Raw genomic sequence first — 20353 nt, forward strand, 5'->3', positions numbered from 1 at the left:
CAAAGCGAGAAATGTTCAGGGTAGAAAGACATTTCACAAGATGGCCTGGCTATGGGGGCCTAGCCCAGGGGGACCAGGGCCATTGCTTGGAAGAGCAGACAGAGTCTCCAGCACTCACCCTGGCAAAAGGTGGAGGACACAGCTTCCCCAAGGACCACGCCAGCCCCTGCAGTCTGGGGAGGGGATGTGCTTTGGGCAGACGGATCAGAGCAGAAACAATCAGTAGAGGACAAGGAACAAAGAGGTCCTCTAACATCATAGTGCCAGGAAGAGCGAGACTGTTGCCGTATGGAGGCAGAGGATCTGGAGATCCAAGGATGAATCCTCCCCTCCCCCAGGACTAGAACTACTGAGGCTAAGGTGAAGGAAGTGGCCATAAGCACCTCATGGGCTTCAAGTCAGGAGAAGGACTTGGCCAAGAACTGGGTTCCCCTACCCAGATCCACAGTTTGGAGCATCAGCTCGAGGGGGTATCGGGAGTCAGACACAGAAAGGAATGGACACCACCAACTTAAAGGGGAACAGACTTGCTGACTCTGGGAGCAAGTCTGGGATGAGGGGTGAAGATGGAGGAGAGAGGAGGAAGCAGGAAGGAACCACATCTAAAGAGATTCCAACATGTGGACTTTGCCTTCCTACAGTGCCTGCGCCTGTAGTCCTCAGTGGTGGGAAACTCTTAAATGTAAAAACCAAAAGGAGAAGCCAAGGGTCTGGGACAAGGAGAAAAAGAGAAGAAACTCGCATTCCCAGCTGCAAGCTCACTGGTAGACTCAAATACAATGAATAATTATCAGAAGCAATGTTAGAGGACTGTTCCTGAGCTTTGGCTGACTACTGAAAACATGGAGGAGGGGGGAAGAAGTGGGGGGAGAGGAAGAAGGAGAAGAAGCGAGAGACAGAGACAGAGGGGAAGAGACAAAGACAGAGAGAAGAGACAGAGAGGGAAAGAGAAACAGAGACAGAGGGGGAGAGTAACAGACAGAAAGACAGAGAGACAGAGAGAGGGCAACAAGTCAGAATTGAAGCTAGCAGCAATCCCATCCCAACAGGAAGATAATATTTGGCCAGAACTCTAGATTTGGAGACAAGAGATATCTGGCTGCAGATCTCACCTAAGATGACTCAATGGCAATAGCAATAATATTAACACAGATTCCTCATCTGTGAAATAAATTTAAACTGGGAATAACAATGATAACAGCCAAACCAATCGCATAGGGTTGCCACTGAGGATCAGATATATGTATGTCCTGTCTTGGTCTTGGAGAGTGGCTGGGTGACACTTGGAGGTCTCCACTGGGGAGCTGCCCACGTGGGCTGTCTTGCCCCCTATAGAAATACCTGGGATATTTTGCTGTTAACCAGCAGGGGTTTGATAATAACTATATCACCAGATGGCAGTGTACTCTAGCAGACCAATGGTCCATTAAAGGTCCCTTTGACAAGTCCATAAGATTCCTTCCATGGGAACAGGCAAGAAGCCCAAATTTTCCAAGACTCCAACTTCATCAGGACCTAGCAGGAAAGTTTTTGATGTTCTAGGCTCCAGGAAAAGATTGTCACTCAGTACCATTGTAGCTCCATCCCCATGGGTTGGGGCTTTCTTTGGCTCCATCTCAAGCTTGCTGTGTTGATATGGAAAAGAGAAGACCTGGCAAGAAGAACTGTTTAGTTAAGTCTCAGCATGGCGATTCTGAGCTACTGAGTCATGCCAGCTTTCCTGCCATAGCTCCCAGTGTAGATGGCAGATCAGAACACAGGTCCCAGTGGGCATGGAGGTCCTGACCTGACGGAGATGGCTTTTCCTGTCTCTGTGCCCTAAGAGTTATCAGGAAGCCTCTCTTGGTCCAGGGTGAGCTTGATCCCCTGGTTGCCATGTAGCCCTGCAAATGCATGGTCACCTCAAGGACAGGAAGATAGGGCTTCAGCATCCTGGAGAGTCACAAGTGCGGGCATCTGTGGGTCCCCTGAAGAGCAGCAGTAATGAGCATGCCACTGTCTATGCTTCCAGTGTGATGTAGCTGATTGTCATACTGGTCATGGCATTAAGTCCAAGATAAGGACTAGAAGAAGGCATCCTTGGAGAGGGAAGAGTCCAGGCAGGAAAAGATTTTGAGGCTTTGAGGCTTGGCAGTGTCGTACTTGCTAAGGCCAGTATTTCCTTTGTCCAAGGTAGAGAATATAGTCCACTGGTTCAGGAAGTGAGAGCAGCTAAGGAGAAGGAGGTATCATGTGCCATGTTAGGGAAACAGTGGGCTCTGGGGGCTCGACAAAGACTTTTCCCCCAATCAGAACACTGGGTGTTTTTTCTAGCACCCAAAGCCAAGTAATACTGGGCTGGCGTGGGCCATAACTTATTCTAGAGCATCAAAATAAATTGCCCAGGGCTTGCACTAAAATGGAATGCTGTGGTGGTGCTACTCTGTGAAAAGATAGGCCTGGAAGAACAATTGGTGTAGGACGGAACCGTCCATTAGACAGTGATACCTTTGAGGGCAGGGCCCATCTTTTGCCTTTCTTCCTCTACTCAGTGCTTAGTAGAGTGCCTGGCACCAGCAGGTGCTCAGTCAATGTCTGAGCTGGCATCACTGGCAGGCAGTCATCCAAATCTGGTCATGCCAGGCCCAGAGGCCAATGTGGTTGCCACATCGATGGCATTCGGGCAGCAATGCCTCAGCAAACACAGCCGCTGCTTTGACCTCTGCTCATCTTTACTCACCTTCCCTGCACCTGGTGCATGCAGAAGGATGCTCTGTGCCTCTGAAGTTCCCACTGTCAAAGTCAGAGACTTGAGTCAAGGTAGCCTCCTCCGAAAGAAGCGTTGGTGAGCCAGACTGAAGGAGGAGACTTTTCCCCTGGATCCTGTGTCAGCTTGCTGGGTGAATAGCTGGCCTTCCTTTCCTAGTTTTTGGAGAGATTGGTTCTGGAGATTCCTGCCTTGGCTTTGGAGGAGACTGTATTGGTGGAACCCTGGCTGAAAACATTGCCAGGTCTTCTGGCTAAGGATTACTGGGAAAATCCACATGGAGACAGAGTCTTGGGGAAGCCTTGTATCTGGTTTCTATGTTAGTTAAAATCACCTGGGGTTCTATTTGGAAGGATTGAGCCTCAATATATATATATATCAATATAGTGTTTGACAAACTTCTGTGGGTGGACCTGTGGGGGACCTTGGAACTACATTTCCCGTGGTCCAACGGGTTTCCTGTTTTAGATGATGTCTTCAAGGTGAGGGATGGCTTTAAATATTGGGAAGCGGTTTTGAACTTCCTCTTTAGCGACCTGGGTGGGCGAAGATACGAAAGGTAAAATGGCTGATGTGGCAGTTTGAATACTTTGAGGCCTGTGGTCTGATGATTTATCTCTATCAGAATGGCCTTTATTAAAATACTATTCTCCCTTTTAATCTCGGCCGTCATCATTTTTAATAACAACATTTCTCAGGAGAAGAGATGGTAGGCTTCTTAGAATCCATCTCTTTATCTACATTTTTCCACTTTCACTCTTTCCACCTCTTTGTAAATGAAGCTGCTAAAAATCATTTTGACTTAAGTTGTAACATTTTAAAATCAGCAACCACAATGTTACTTTAGAACTTTCATATTAGCATAAAAACCTTACATTTAAATTCTTACAGATCTAAGAGTATGAATGTTGGCTTGGGCTTAGATTCCAAATCTGGGACAGCTGATGTGAGGTGGGGATGTGTGGCTTGCTCTTGGGTTTGTAGATACTGTAGCATACTAACAATTTAGCAAATAATTTGTACATTAGACATAGGGAAAGTGCAGACAGGACTAGAGAAGTTCAAAAAATTTTAGCAAGCTAGTGCAGAGAAAGCATAAGAATAAAATATATAAGTATTGTTGGATAGATAACTAAGAATACTAACATACTAAAATAGATTCTCAATATAAAAGCTAACATTGCATTTAAAACATAGGTAGTTTAAATATAATTTGATAACAGCTAGGAATAATAGAATAGTTGTATCGAATTACTTAATAAACATATATTAAAAGTAGAAACAAGTTAAGATTCTGTTAAAATCATAGATGGGTTAAATAATAACTTAGAAGAGTTTAAGGATAAGAAAATTGTTACACTGTAAACTTAGATATTGTGTTCAATGAAAAAACTTTTCTTGTCACAAATTGTTTTACAAGCTATAAATATTGTTATATAAATTGCAACCATCATCCCCCTGCCCACTTCCCCAAAACTGGTCTTAGAATAGAAATAGATAAGATAATTAGTATAGTGATAAGACAAGATAAGGATTTATTATTCTGGAGGGAGGGAGAACATAAGATAGGAATAGGAAATAGTGATGCATGAATTAAGTGGGACTTTTGGAAAAAGTCCCACCACACAAAACCAGGATACTGTAAAGATGGGATTTGTGCAAGGGGGATGGGACAAAAGGAACCAGAGGAGTTGCTGACAGTTGCTGACAGTTGAGACCAGAGAGGATTCTGGGAATTTCTCAGAGAAAGAAAAGAAGAGAGGTCTTCTGGAGGGGGGCTGGGAGGCGAGAGGAGGAGGACATCCCAGCTCGGATCCAGTCCTGAGGGCTTCCTGAGGATCTTTCTTTGGAAATTGAAACCCTGATTCTTTGATCAAAGCCATTCCTTTGAATCTCTCCCATCAAGACTTCAACCAAAGAGTGAGATAAGTTTTTGGACTCCATTTTGGGAGTGATCTCTTAGTCTCCTTCACCCATTAGCCAACCTTGCTGAGAGACCCCCTTTCAGTCAAAACTTACAATTATAGAAAAGGATAGGAACAGAAAACTAGAAATAGAAAAAGAAGGAGAAGAGGTGAGGGAAGAAGCTCAGGAATGGGAACCCCAAATGTTCCCACCCAAGCGAATGACCCCATAGAAATAGAGAAGAGAGCACCCCAAAATCCCTCTGCCCTTCACCTCTTTCCCCAATCCCTGAATTGCAAATAATAAAAGCCATTCGTCAGTCAGATAACATTCCAAAGTGCCTGAGAGACGAGGGAGAGGGGAACCACAGCTTGGATTGGCTACCTCCATCTTGAAGCTGGATCACCCATTGTGAATTTAACTGATCAGGGGGAGGTTTGTGTGAACCCCATCCTTATTCAGGATTGGATTGGGGCACCACATACTTCGTCTTATAGGGAAGCCTTGCCCCCAACTCCTGTGGGGTAGCATGACCATCCAGGTCACCCACTTCTGGGGTGACACCCCCTTAAAATCTCCCAAAGTACATTCGGCACCAGGGGAGTGCTGGAGGACAGACTCACCACATAGACTCTCTCTCTCTGGTCTCAACTGTCAGCAACTATCAGGAACTCCTTCTCTGGCTCCTTTTGTCCCATCCCCCTTGCACAAATCCCATCCTTACAGTATCATCCCAGTCCTGCACTGGAAGCTCTCTCCTCTCTTTACTGGGGCTCTCTTTATTATTACAGGTTTCTCTTCACTCCTTGCTATAGTCTTGCTGACTGTGCTCTCCTCTCACTCCAGTGCCCCAGATGTTCTCTGCTTTCCTTTTAAGTCTTTCTTTTCTTGAAAGTTGTTTCTCTCTGTCTCCGTGTTGGTTCTTTCACTTCTGTATTCATTTTGTGGCATTTTAAAAAAATATTGATTAGAGGGGATTATGATGGTGACCTTGATGTGCTCTGCCTTACTCTATCATTTTGACTGCACCCCCAGAAGGAACTGCAATTTGGCATTCTAATAGGATTGTGTAGACCCTTAGTGGCCCCTCCATTGTCTTCCTAACCACTGAAAGCATGGAGGGGAGAGGATTTGGGAAGAAGTAAAGCTCCTAGTAAAGGAAGAAGCATCATCTTCCCTGTTTTCAAGCTTCCAAGTGGCAAGATGTGATTGCGATGAGGAGTAAAGGATAGTTCCAACCATAAGACTCCCAGTAGGAGCTGCCTCTTTTTATAACAGGTGTGATACTCTCCTTCACCTAATGCTTTCATTGGATCATGGGTTGACCAATAGACCTACCACCATTGATCTACTCTGTGATATGAAAATACAAAATCATGTCAGCAATGGGTCCCACATGGCCAGATGTAAGCTTCAGAGTCCCCATATGGTCAATTGGAGGCAGGCGGAGGATTTTTCAAATGCTCCACCAGGAGGGGAGAATCCAGACATGTTCTATTACTTCACTGAATGAGATAAGTTGTTTGTAAAAGGAATTTAAGTTTCTGAGTAGGTTTCATGGGTAAGAATGGGATCAATTTCTCTAAGGATCAACTAAAGATGTGACAACAGCAGCAAGGAGGTTTGAGGATGGGTGAGAAGGCAGATAACCAAGGGTCTAACATAACATATTGGAATGCCAAATCCTATTGGTCCCAAAATTCTCATGCCATTTACAGATGAGGAAACTGAGGCAAAAAGGGTTTAAGACGTGTCCAGAATCACAACGCTAATAGGTGTTTGAGGTCAGATTTGAACTCAAGTGCACCTGATTCCAGGCCCATATAAACATTAGCTGTTATTATTGTTGCTGTGGTGAGGATTCAATGAGTTAATACTTGTGAAGCTCTTTGCAACCTTTAAAGCATTCAGTAGATGCTCTCTATGTGCACATGCACAGTAAAGGCTACAACTCCTTGAAAGGTTCCCAAAAGCCAACCTTGGCAATCCCTGCACCACAGAGGTTCGTCCCAAGCAATCACGTCCAGACGTCCAGGCTGCTTTGGCCAAAAGCTACCCTTTGTTACAATGAAGAATCCTGGTATTTCCTCCACCTGGTCTGTATATTCACCGTTCCCAGTGTTGAGCTTGGGCTCCTCTATCAGCTACGCTTATGGCCTCTGCCAAGTACTGTGTGTGCCTGTTGGTTTCCCTCTAGTTACAACCCCATAGTCACAAGTAACATGTGTATTGGCCCAGTCTCTCTCGGTCCCTCCCTCCTTCCCTCCCTCCTCCCTCCCTGCCTGCCTACCTCCTGGGAGGAGTTGGGAGGGCTTAGTCCATTCTTCCTTACCCATGAAACCTCTGTTTCTCTATCATTCTCTCTCCCACCAAGGCAAAATACACCTTCAACAAAGCCTTCCTGGCTTAGAATAACAACCCCAAAAGAAGCCTGGGTGGCTCACTTGTTTGTAATCTTCCGCTCCCCTATCTTAAAGCCTTTTTCAAGAACATTGGAAGAATCATCCAAGAAGACTGAGTCACCAGAGCCCACCCATTTCCCAAAGTGGGCAGAGAAAGCCTGGATCTCGGATTTTTCAGAGAGGGAAAGAACAGGTAAGGAACACCTGCTTTCTGTCCTCCGGAATGACCTTGCTGGGGCTAATCACAAACTCAAAGAACTAAAAAATTGAAAGGTAAACAGCGTCTAGACCAGTGTGTCACTAGTATTTAGGAGACCTAGCTTCAGATTCCAGTTCTGCTACTAGCTACCTGTGGGCCCTCCGCCTGGTCACTTTGGGGGAGCTCCCAGCAAAAGTGGGAGAGGAGCCTGGTCCAGATGCTCCTGCCTACTCTAAAGTGCCTCGCCCTACCGTGCTGTCAGAGATGCAGGAAGGAAAGTTTTGTGGCACCATTACAATGTGTACCTAGTTGGGCAGTGGAGTAGTGTAAACAATACCGGTGAAATCTGGGAAGTCTCAAGTCTAAGATGCCAGTGATGGCCTTGAACTATGTTCATAGTAAGATTGAACTCAAGAGAGAGGCAGTCCCAGGCACCATTTTTGAAGCTATGCAAGATAAAAAGGAGAAATTTCAAGTTGTTGGATGTGAATTCTTCCTCTGACTTAGACCTCATCCTCTCTCTCAGTGTTTTCTTTCTTCCTTTCCTTCCTTCTTTCTTTCCTTCCTTCTTTCTTTCCTTCCTTCCTTCCTTCCTTCCTTCCTTCCTTCCTTCCTTCCTTCTTTCTTTCTTTCTTTCTTTCTCTCTCTCTCTCTCTCTTNTCTTTCTTTCTTTCTTTCTTTCTTTCTTTCTTTCTTTCTTTCTTTCTTTCTTTCTTTCTTTCTTTCTTTCTTTCTTTCTTTCTTTCTTTCTTTCTTTCTTTCTTTCTTTCTTTCTTCTCCTTCTCCTTCTCCTTTAAAATAACCCTTATTAAAGGGTTTAGTATCAGTTCTAAGACAGAAGGCTAGGCAATGGGGGTTCAATGACTTGCCAGATTTGAACACAGATCCTCCTGACTCCAGGCCTGGCACTCTATCCATGTGCTATCTAGCTGGCCCTCTCTCAATATTTCTGATATCATTCAGTAATAACTTCTAAATTCAAGTACTTAAAAGCCCTATACAAGATGGAAAAGACATGTCAGGAGTCAGGCATGTGATCTGTTTCCCACATGGATTTTTCCCCCAAGCTACAGCACCTACTTTCATAATTGCACATTTGGAATGCTGTCCTGAATTAAAAACCCTCATTGTTTATGTATTAGGACGATGGATTTACCAGTATGTTTGTGTGTTTGTGTTTTAATGTTAGTAGGAGATTGGGAAACCACAGGAATCAGGAAGCTTCCCTCATCCTACCAGGAGAGGCGGATCCTGATTAAGCCGGGACCTGGCAAGGAAGGGGAAGGCCACTGGGTAGGGAAGTTGAGCCATTCAGGGACCACTGCAGAACCGAACTGACAGGCCAAGACAGAGCCTTCAAAGGAAATGCAAAGCTAGCCAGAGCCAGTCCTGTCCCCTCTCCGGTCTCCTTTGGACAGGGGTTTGAGCCAGACCCTGCCACATTATTATCTCTGATCATACTCTTCTGTGCCATCGGAATCTGTGGTCAGTGCAGTCCTTAGCTACATCCTCATTGTGATCTCCATTCCCTCTGCCCCTCCGTGTTTCCCCAGGTCATCACTCCCCTCCCTTCCCCAGCCTGGCTTCTTAGTCCTCCTCATTGCCACCTTCTCTTGGATCCTTTCCCTCCCTGTTCTAGGGATCTTTCCCCCTAAGCCCCAGTCTGGATCACCAGGACCATTCACAGCTTTTGCTCCCAGCCATGTGCTGCTAGACAAAGCTAGAGAAGAATCCCCAAACCAGGCTAACTGGGCCCACTACAAGTTTAGGCCCCATACTCTCAGCTGGGCCTCCAGGGAGGCCGGACAATCCTGCCACTCTGTCCTGATTGCCCTGTCTCAGAGACCTTCCCCTCACCTTCTTTCAGATTGCACTGAGAAAAGGGACATTAGCCCAGAGTTCTCTTTCCTGCCTTCTTCCTCAGCTCACCCCTAGGCAGCCTGCCACTCTCTGCTCCTTCACCCTGCCTCGGATGGAGAGGCGGCCCGGCTCCTTGCCAAGACAGACTCCTTTCTAGCCCTCATACCTTTGACAGTGCACTACATCCCTGCAATCCAGCAAGTGGCTTCCTTAGCCTTCTCTCAGACACAACACTGGCTCTATGCTTTCTTTCTCCTTTTTATCCAGCTTAATTCTCCTTTTCTTCCACAAGATTTCTAGTTTTTAATGGGTACCAAATAGTTTTCAGTGATGAGAATATAATTTGAGGTCTGGAAATACTATTCTTCTTCCATTGCTACCTTTTTTCATTATATCCTATAAAATTCATTCTAGACACTTTGGAAGCAGCTGGGTGGCTCAGTGGATTGAGAGCCAGGCTCAGAGATGGGAGATTCTGGGTTCAAATCTGGCCTCAGACACTTTGTAGCTGGGTGATGCTGGGCAAGTCACTTAGCCCTATTGTCTAGCTTTTACCGCTCCTCTGTCTTGGAACCAATACACAGTATTGATTCTAAGACAGAAGATATGGGTTTATAAAAAAATTTTAGTCATTTTGATCCTTCAAATAACTTGTTAAGATTTTATCTATTTTCCATAAAGTCCTCCATTGCTATTTCCATTGTTATGGCAATAAATGTGTAAGTTAATTTAGATACAAATTATTTGTTGTTTAGTTGTGTCCAACTCTGTGACTGCATGAGTTTTCTTGGCAAAGATACTAGAGTGGTTTGCCATTTCCTTCTTCAGTGCGTCCTTCTTTTACAGGTGAGGAACTGAGGCATATAGAACCTCAGTGACTTCCCCAGGGTCACCCGGCTAGGAAGTGTCTGAGGCCAGATTTACACCCAGATCTTCCTGACTCCAGGCCCATATCCAATTATCTTAGTTCTTCTTTATTGCTTTGAAAAGTGTTTTTTGGAATCGTATTTATAGAAATCTTGGGAATACAGTGATTGACTGATTCCCAGAAGGTTTGTAGATTTTGTATTCTGTTTGAATGGAATTTCTCTTTCTAGTATTGCCTTCTGGGCTTATTAATGCTCTATAGAAATGCTCTCATTTTGTATCTTATTACTTTACTATCACTCTGATTTGTTTAAGTTATTTCCTTTACTAATTCCCGGAGGTTTTCCAAGTGGACTGTAACGATTGTCTAAAGATCCAAAAAGTTCTTCCCAGGCTGGAGCAGAAGGCCTGGCCTGGGGATGGGTTTTCCATGGCTCCCCACTAAGAACGCTTTAGTGAAAAACATTCTGAACCACCTGTTGCATGAAGGAGGCAAAGCTGACTAATTGGCCGACCCCCGGGGGCTGGAGCACTGACCTGACTCTAATAAGTGAAATTCCAGGCTCGGGAAGCACAGCCTGGCCCAGTGGCACGCTTGAGCTAAAAAGTCAGCTTGCCAAGTACGGCACTGGGGAGGCGGCAGCTTTGCCTGAGAAAACCATGAATGAACCAACGGAAAAGCGTTGGCTAAGCCTCTGCTCGGCGCTTGGCCCACGGTGGGGAGTCAGTCAGGAAAAGGCAGACAGACAGCCCCAGGCCTCTCACTTTATGGCTGCAGAGGCCAGCCTAGAAAGAGAAGTGGCCTGGCTCAATGACAGCCCAGGGCCAGACTCCAGGCCCTCCTTTGGCCAGATGGGCTACCCCGAAACCTTGTTCCCCAAATCGGGAGACGCCTCGCCCCAAAGTCTAGCATCTCAGGCACAGCCTTGATCTGGCCTGTGGCCAACTGTTTGAAGCCCACTTTGGCCACCTCAGGACAGACCCGTCCTCTAGGCCTCTTCTAAGCCCACCTCCCGCCTCCATCCATCAGCGCCCTGGAGAGGCAGGGAGAGGGGAAGACGATGAGCCGCCATCTTGGGCTGCTGTAAGCGCAGGATGGATTCACAGCCCGGCTGGGGAATTCTTGTTGCTCTGGCAGAAATGCTTGTATTTTAAGGGGTCTTCTGAGCAAGGAGAGAACCACCGCCGTTGGGGTTTCCGACAGACGGCCCTCCTGGGCCTGGCCTTCTTGCACTCAGAATACGCGATCGCAGCCGGCTTCCCTTCTCAAAGAAGAGAAGAGATGGGCTGGGGGCCTCAGGAGGGCTGGGGGCAAGCTTCAGAGGAGAAGGAAGCCCAGCCAGGCCCCCTCCACGCCGCAGCGCGATTCCATCACTGCAATGGCCCTGGGGGGTCGCACAGTGTTTGTCTGGGAATGAGTCTGACCCGTGAGGGTCCTGCTGCGGTCTCTGCTAGAGGAGGCTGCTTTTCTTTCTTCTCTAATTCATTCCCTTCACCCTCATGAGAACAGAGGCCGGCTAGAGGCCCAAGCAAGGCCGCTGCTCCTTGAGGCAGCTCCGGATAAATCTCGTACAGTTCCCTTCTTCCTTTTGTTGGCAGAAAGGCACGGGAGGGGAGCTGCCTCTGCCTCTGCTGGGGCCGTGGTGGCCCCTGCCAGGAAGGACCCGTCCCCTTCCGTCAATCTGATCTACACTGACTTGACCAGCGGCAGCCAAGAAAACAGTGTTCCGAGCATCTAAACAAGTCCCAGAGTCCTTTTTGCTTTTGGAAGCAGGCCAGCCTTTTGTAGTGGCCAGGCAAAGGCTACGCGGAGAGGTGAGGGTCCTGCGCCCCTGCCGAGCTTTAGCCACTGCTCCAGGGAGGCTCTGTCTCCCGGAGGTTGGATGCCTCACAAGACAAAGGCAAGTCGTGTGACGAGCAGGTTTTCTGCTTCTTCGGGTCCTGAATCGTCCTGGAGACAAATTCTAAATAAGGATCTTGCTTGGCTGCCGGGTCTGTCTGGGGGTGGGACGGCGACGCCAAGCTTGCAGCGGGGCAGCATTAACTGCCGATGTGCCGCTGAATCGTAAGCGGCGGATTCCTCGTGCAGTCAGCATGTCCCCATCAGCTCCACACCGAGCGTTCCGCTCGCTTTCTGCTTGAGCCTCCCACTCAGACTTCCCCAACAAACACTCCCCTCCTGACAGACCGCCTTGGTGATCATTTCCGGGCCTTTGGGGGACAGCAGGGTCAGAAAGGCCTCCAGAAGTTGTTAAAGTCAATCTTCTTATTTCCATAAAGTTTATTAATAACCGCTTGGAACAGAGAAAGCAGAGAAGCAGAGATGGGAAGTCTCTGTCCTACTCTAGGTCTGACCACGTGCCGCTCATCCTGCAGGATTCTCCGTCCGTCTCATCTGCCCGCTCAGGGAAGAGGACAGCCAGGTGGGGTCTGCCTTTTATTTGCGATCATGGACCCAGTGCTGGCATGTAAAAACCAGGTCAGCAATCCAGGAGGGGGAGGGGATGAAATTCCCTCTACCCAGACTCCTGGTGTAAATGGGGCAACCCGGCCATAGTGAGAAGGAGCTTGTTTTGACTTATTCTGAGCTGCCTCAAGGAGCCTTGTTTCTGTTTTGTTTTTTCTGGAGGAGTTTCCAGAATGTTTTCTGCAGAACCAGTTTCTTTGGTTGAGAGGGCTGAGGGAGGGGGGGGTGAGGGGGGAGGAAGAGAGAGACAAAAAATTCTGGTTGTTTTGAATTCTCTGAGGGAGGATTATTTGGGACAGGGGTCTACTTTCTGCAGTTTATGGCTGGGGTCTAAGCAGTCGCTCATCACTTTAATCCTCTCTCCCACTTCTTCCCAAGCTTCTATGATGTAATCAAGAGATTTCTGTCATGGGGCATTGTTAGCTTTTGTGCCTTTTGCCTGTAGCATAGATTTCAGCACCTGTGGAAGAGTCACATTGGAGAAGTGAGACAGGGATCGGAAGGTCTGAGCTCAAATTTCCACCTTGTGCTACTCAGAGCATCAGCTCATGCAAAAGCTGCCATTTTTGTTCAGGGAGAAATGAGAGAGAGACAGAAAGGGAGGGAGACACAGAGAAAGAGAGAGGGAGACAGAAAAACAGAGAGACAGAAAGAGACAGAGAGACAGAAAGAGAGAGAGACAGAGAGACAGAAAGAGGGAGACAGAGACAGAGAGGGAGACACAGAGACAGAGAGGAAGGCAGAGAAAAAGAGAGAGAGAGAGAGAGAGAGAGACAAAGACAGAGAGGGAGACAAAAAACAGAGACAGAGAGACAGAAAGAGGGAGACAGAGACAGAGAGGGAGACAGAGAAACAGAGAGACAGAGAGAGAGAGATGTAACAACAGAGAGGGGGTGAGGAGGGAGAGAGGAAGAGAGATACATTTGTGTAAATATAGAGGACATATTTACTATATGCTTTATTTATAATAAAAGATGGAAGAATTAGTTAAAATTAATCTCAAAAATTTCAGACACTCATCAAGCAAGAATTGGCATAGCATGGGGCAGCTAGGTGATTCTGTGGATGGAGAGCCAGGCTTCCAGGCAAGAGGTCCTGTATTTGGATCTGGACTCAGGCACTTCCTAGCTGTGGGACCAGGGATAAATCAATTAACTCCCACTGACCAGCCCTTACTATTCTTCTGCCTTGGAACCAATACACAGTATTAATTCCAAAATGGAAAGTAAGATTTTTTTAAAAAGTTCCAATTTCAAAATAAAGGAAAGCCCTTCAATTGGAGAATGGCTGAACAAATTGCGGTATCTGCTGGTGATGGAATACTATTGTGCTCAAAGGAATAATAAACTGGAGGAGTTCCATTTAACTGGAACAACCTCCAGGAACTGATGCAGAACAAAAGAAGCAGAGCCAGGAGAACGTTGTACACAGAGATTGATATACTGTGGTAAAATCGAATGTCATGGACGTCTGTACTAGCAGCAATGCAATGACCCAGGACAATTCTGAGGGATTTATGAGAAAAAACCCTATCCACATCCAGAGAAAGAACTGTAGGAGCAGAAACACAGAAGAAAAACAGCTGCTTGACCACATGGGTCGATGGGGTATGATTGGGGATGTAGACTCTAAGCGATCACCCTAGTGCAATTATTAATAACATGGAAATAGGTCTTGATCAATGACACATGTAAAACTCAGTGGAATTGCTCATTGGCTATGGGAGGAGGGAGGGAGGGAGGAGGAGAAGGAAAAAACATGAATCATGTAACCATGAGAAATTTTTCATAATCAATAAAATAAAAATAAAATTTTTAAAAGTATAAGGAAGAGAAAGAAGAAGAGGAATAGGAGAAGGAAGATCACCCAACAAACAAACAAACAAATAACTGAATAAACAAACAAACAAACAAATAAATGAATGAAAAGCTCCAACATCCTAACTACCCATCAAATCATCTACCCACCATTTATTCAGCACCTACTAAGTGCTGGTCACTATGCTAAACATTTGAGTGTGAGATTTTCAAAAGAAACTCATCAAAACAATTCAAAGGAAGAGAAATAAAATGAATATGCTTCTATATATAGATTGCAAAAAGAAAAGCCAATAAAGGAGACACACACACACACACACACACACACACACACACACAGAGTTGGAGTTTGTCAAGCTCTTCCCTAATTCAACATCTCCCCAAAAGCCAGCTTAAGGAGACAAAGAGAAGCTGTTTGTCCATACTGTCAGCAGGAGCTGGAAGAGATGATCTCAGGCCTCCAGAGGTCGGTGTCTATGGAAACAGCTCACCCCAGGGAAGACAGTGGACCAAAGGCTGGTTAACTCTTCCTTTGGCGGTCACCTCTACTGGGAGCTCCAGAAACAATAGCCTCCGGAGCTGCTGGAATCCTAATGTTTGCACACATTGCACGAATTATGGAAGAATCTCCAGAAACTGAGAGTATCATAGAAACAGCACTGAATTCGGAATTGGAAAACCTGGACTCCTACTTTGCTAATGAGTGACTGTCTTACTAATCGCATTTAGATAGCCTTTTAAAGTGTACAAAGCACTTTACCTATATTATTTCATTCTATCCTCCCAACAACCCTGGGGAGGTCCTCATTTTACAGATGAGGAAACTGAGGCTGAGAGAGGCAAATGATTCGTCCAAGGTCACACAACTAGTGAAAATGGGGATAAAAACAGCCGTTGTTGTGAATCTCAACTGAGAAAATACTTGTCAATCACTTTGCAAACCTTATTACTGTAAAATACTAAATTAATAATCATTATTAAGCACCTTCTATATGCAAAGCACTGGGGGATGCAGACACATGAACAAAAGAGTCTCTGATGCCAGAGTTTGTGTTCTATTGGGAGAAGAAACACGGACTCCCATAAATACCATATAATCAAAATAAATCCAGTGTAATGGGTGGGAGAGATGGGGGGATTAGGGAGTAGGGAGAGAAGGCACCAACTGCCAGAGAAATCAGGAAAGGGCACACGGCTATTTGGCACGAAAGGACTTCCCAAAGCCACAGTCAGGTGGCAGATTTTCAATTGGCAGAAGACATTCCTCCAAGGCTTCTCCCCAATTCGAAGGAGCTGCCTCAAGGCACAATGAGAAGAATCTGAGCCCGAAGTTCATTTGGGCATCTGCTGGAATTAATGGAGCTACTTCCTAGCCCAAGTGAGGCACAGAGCAGACTTGGCAGCTTCTGAGCTCCTTTCCAACCATAAAATGTTATGATCTTCTCCTATGGAGTAGACTCTCTCTAGCTAGTAAACGAAGATGATAACGACATTTTCCCTTCTTATTGCCAAGGGTTTATTATGAGAATCAAATGAGCTCATATTTCTACCAGTGCTCTGAAGGGTACTAAGGGTTATTTTGCCAATGTACAGTCTCATTATTTTAATTAATTATTAATAACAATAATGGCTATGATTTAAAGTGAAGCATGAATTAACCCTGGAATAAGGACTTTCTTTATCTTAACATATTGAGAGGCAATAGAATTTCACCTTACTGATAAGGGTTAATGGTGTCTTTCTGGGGACTGATTGTTTTCCAAAAGATTAAGGCTATTCTCTAGAGGAAATTCTACCCCAGAGTCCTTGGTCACAGATGTAAACAGTAGGGGCCCAATGGCAACTGTTAACAGCTTCCCTGATGGGAGCTCACTCACTGGGCTGCAAGGTTCCCTGACGTCGGCATTTGGAAGGCACTCAGGGCAGAGAAAATTGAATGATCTTGGCTCTGATTCTTGACTTTGGAAATCTCTGCAGTCTAAAGGTAAGTGGCACTTACATCTAATGAGATTCGATGCATTTCGGGAAATTCTTGCAAAGAAGAACGAGGTTGGTTTAAGCAGCTAGATGCTAGAAACCAGCTCAATGCAAAGCTGATTAGTATCCATAAAAGAGGGAGACTTAGGAAAAGGCAATTTTGAACTATGGCTTAGTTTCTGGACATAAACTGTAATAGCCAAGTAGAGTAGATTCATTAACAACCAAGTATAGATATAAATAAAGAGCATTTCTTTTACATGAGCTCATCCATCACAGGGTTGTCTCCACTTGTTAAACAGGAGAAATATCAGGCAACCGAAGTCCTCGGGGATAGGACAAAAGAAAACAGCCTCATCATTTATAAACAAACAAAGCAGTCATGATATATGGCAGAAAGATAATTACAAAAAATAACATCTAAATGCATTTAAATTTAATTTAAATTTAAAAACTAAAAATGCAACTTCAATGGATGGCTTGAAATACATGTATTTTCCTCCAATATGCATCATATTCTATGCAATAAATTCCTACAGCATCTCTAATCTCACAGGACAGTTCTGAGGGATTTATGAGAAAGAACACTACTCACATCCAGAGAAAGAATTGTAGGAGCAGAAACACAGAAGAAAAAACATTTTCTTGATCACATGGTTCAATGGGGATATATGATATGATTGGGGATGTAGACTCCAAATGATCACTCTATTGCAAATATTAATAATATGGAAATAGGTTTTGAACAATGATACACGTAAAATCCAGTGGAATTGTTCATTGGCTATGGGAGTGGGAGGAGAGGGAAAGAACATGAATCATGGAACCATGGAAAAATATTCTAAATTAATTAATTTAATATTTTTAAAATGGCATTATATTTTCATGATGACAACCTAAATTTTTTAAAAGTATTTCAGTGTCTTAGTCAAGGAACCAAAGGTAATCTGAGCTACCACTATTCCCTTTTTCTGGAATGCTTTCCTAGCTTCTATCCACTCATCTGTGGAGAAGTCCTACTCCTTCTTCCAAAACTTAGTCAAGTTCTATTGTCCCCTGTGCTAAATTCATAGTAGTCTCTTCTTGCTAGAACCATCTTTAACATTTAATGTTCCATGCCATTCATTGGTATTGACTATTCAATAGAATTGTCATTTAAGGGGCAGTTAGGTGGTTTAGTGGATAGAGTGCCAGGCCTGGAGTCAGGAAGATTCATCTTCCTGGGTTCAAATCTGGCTTTAGACACTAGTTATGGGACCCTGGGCAAGTCATTTCACCCTGTTTGTCTCAATTTCCTCATCTGTCGAATGGGCTAGAGAAGGAAATGGCAAGCCACTCCAGTATCTTTGCTAAGAAAACCCCAAAGGGAATCAAGAAGAGTCAGACATAACTGAAACAACTTAAAAATTAAACAGAAAGGATGATAATATTTTCCCTTTCTATCCCAAAAGGTATGCTATGAGAATCAAATGAGATGACATTTGTGAAAGTGATCTAAAGAGTATGAAGAGCATCTTTCCAATGTATCGTGTTATCTTAGTTATTAACAATGCTAATAGCTATGATTTAGAGTTAAGCACTAAGTAAACACTATTTGTATTGATATTTGTCTCTCTTGAAACATGCATCCTCTTAACAACTTGATAGTAAGCTCTTTGTATCTATCACCCAGCAGAGTGTTTTTGTTCCTAACAAGCACTTAATACATGTTTGTGAGTAACAATACTTTTATATAGTCACACTGTGCATTTTTCTCAGTAGGATGAAGGGAAACCATCCAAGCATCTATGGATCATCAATTCATTAGTTTCCTCACCTACTCCTCCAAAAGTCCAGTGTAGAATAAAACTGTTTGGAGTATGGTGCCACCTATACATAAATACCCCAGACGCCTCTATTGGGAAATATTTGACCTATAGCCTTCTTGTTTTCTATAGTATACCACGAGTATTGTCAGTATGATGTCCATGGCACAGTTTCGGACAGAATGTTTACAATTAGCTTTGGAGTTCTCTTGGTTCTTGGAGGTTCTCTTGATCTCTTTAAGAAGCCCTTCAGATGAGATCTGTGTGCTATGGAATCCACTATTCAAAAGGAGATTTTGCAACATGTTGTCATGGATTCAAAAGAAGATCCAGGATATGTAGGTTTTCTTCAAGAATGTTCCTGCCAATACCATGATAATCACTTTAGAGGTTCTATGGAAATAGCTCCCCTGCCCCATCATTTGAAATCTGAAATGGTGGTTATGGTATGGAGTTTGTGGAAGAAGCTCAAGGAGTCCCAAACATTTTACAATAATGAGCTTGCTAAGGGCAGGCCAAGGTGACCTCTTCCCATTGGCTCCCAAAAAGTCATCCAGGGAATCAAACCTTCTTTAAAAAATCTTGACCAGACACCCCCTACACACACACACACACACACACACACACACACACATATTGTTAGTGACTTCCCTGAAATTACCTCCCATTTGTTACAGATAAATAGATATAGATATATACATGTATCTCACAAGATATATATGTATAAAACATAATTTTTGTGTATTATATATACATATGAGTGCTTGTGTGTGTGTGTGTCAAGCTGCTATCTTAAAGAGAGAAACAGAAACAGGAGAGAGTAGGGGGAGAGAGAGAGAGAGAGATGCAGAGATTAATCAGACGACTGAGTCAGAGATACCCAGGGGAACTCATGAAGTACAATCACAGAGTTCAGTTTATTGTGCATTTGAGTCCAGTATTTATACTGTAGTATATTCTATGAACAAAGCATAATATATCAGTAAAAAGGTTACAGAAGTTTAGTGCCATTCTTTAGTGCCAATTAAGAATACAGACCAATTAAAATATGCAGATGTTCCACACTAAAGAGCATATATATTCATCATACTAATCTTCAAAGGTTCTCTTTGGTGTGTTATCTTTGACACAGGAATTTCCTGAGTGTAGGATGGTACCAGGATGTAGAAGATAAGTAGGAGGTCATTCTGTCCCGAGATAGAGCTCAAGGTTAGTGATAACTTAGTCAGGATGGCCTGAGCCAATTAACGATTTGTTAGATCTGTAATTTTAAGACCGGTCCTTGCCAAGGTCTGGAGTAGGATGTGAAAATATATCTTTTCTGGCTGCTTTTGCCTCAATGGGCTTAGAATGTCCTTATAGACTTGTCAATAAACACCACGTAAATGTTTGTTGACTTTTTGACCAATGTGATTCCATAAGTTCACGGATCTCCCCTCACCTTTACCTTCCGTGCTATTAACTAAATTATTGTAAAATTACACTGGTTAGGGCAACCTATCTTGTGAATAATGTTATAGGGTTTGCCTAAAATTCTTTTCCACTTCCTCTCTTATGGTGCCGTATCCAGAACTATGATAATACTAGGAAATAATTAGTGTGCCAAATGGGAGGGACTCTGATGGTGCCTAGGAGCCTGATCCTTGAAAGCTAAATTATAGGAAATGTGTGGTACCGTCCCAGAAGGCACATGCTATGACATCAATACTAAGCAACAGTAAGGGGATAAAGCCCCTGTAGGATAAAAGAAGAAACTCGGGCATATGAGAGCCAGTCAGGATGGATAGGAAATTATCTTGATGAAGACTTTTAAGTAGTGGCTTGGCAATAAGTGGCTTTTTTAAGATCACTTAGCAGAGTCTCCGACAAACAGACAGGGCAAATGGATGTGCTCATTCCACCAGAAAATAGATCAAAATATCCTAGGAACTAAGGAGATGGGACCCAAGGCCCAGAGAGGATTGAACAACAGGCAAGTCTACATACAAGCCTATGCAATTATGGACCAACTGGCACAATCAGGCACATTAGTGTTGGCAAGGCATGGTAGTACAGAGCATGCCAGGAGCTCTGGGTCATTGACACTCATTTCACTAGTTCTGTGCCTGGGTAGGGAAGGTGAGTCTACAAATGGGCAGCAGAAAGTGGAGAACAGCCTTTAGTGTGCATCAAAGGCCTCAAATCCCCAAGAATGTCCTGGCCTGGGATGGGCCCAATTTTTAGATATGAATAGGTTTTGGATACTTGAACCGTTTGTGCAGACGATAGTGCCCTGATGGAAGACATGGGTAATGTCCCTCGTCAGAAC

At 44.4% G+C, this 20353-nt stretch overlaps 1 protein-coding gene across 1 annotated transcript in view; it reads left to right on the forward strand.

The window, feature by feature from the left end:
* Nucleotides 1-6998: 6998 nt before the first annotated feature.
* LOC123251032 (sulfotransferase 1 family member D1-like) overlaps nt 6999-20353 on the forward strand; it is a 33061-nt gene continuing 19706 nt past the window's right edge. The window contains exon 1 of the mRNA XM_044680195.1: nt 6999-7246. The gene's annotated coding sequence lies outside the window, so the exon portion shown is untranslated. The remainder of the gene's footprint in view (nt 7247-20353) is intronic.

This window comes from Gracilinanus agilis, chromosome 6 (assembly GCF_016433145.1).
Source record: "Gracilinanus agilis isolate LMUSP501 chromosome 6, AgileGrace, whole genome shotgun sequence".
Lineage (NCBI taxonomy): Eukaryota > Metazoa > Chordata > Mammalia > Didelphimorphia > Didelphidae > Gracilinanus > Gracilinanus agilis.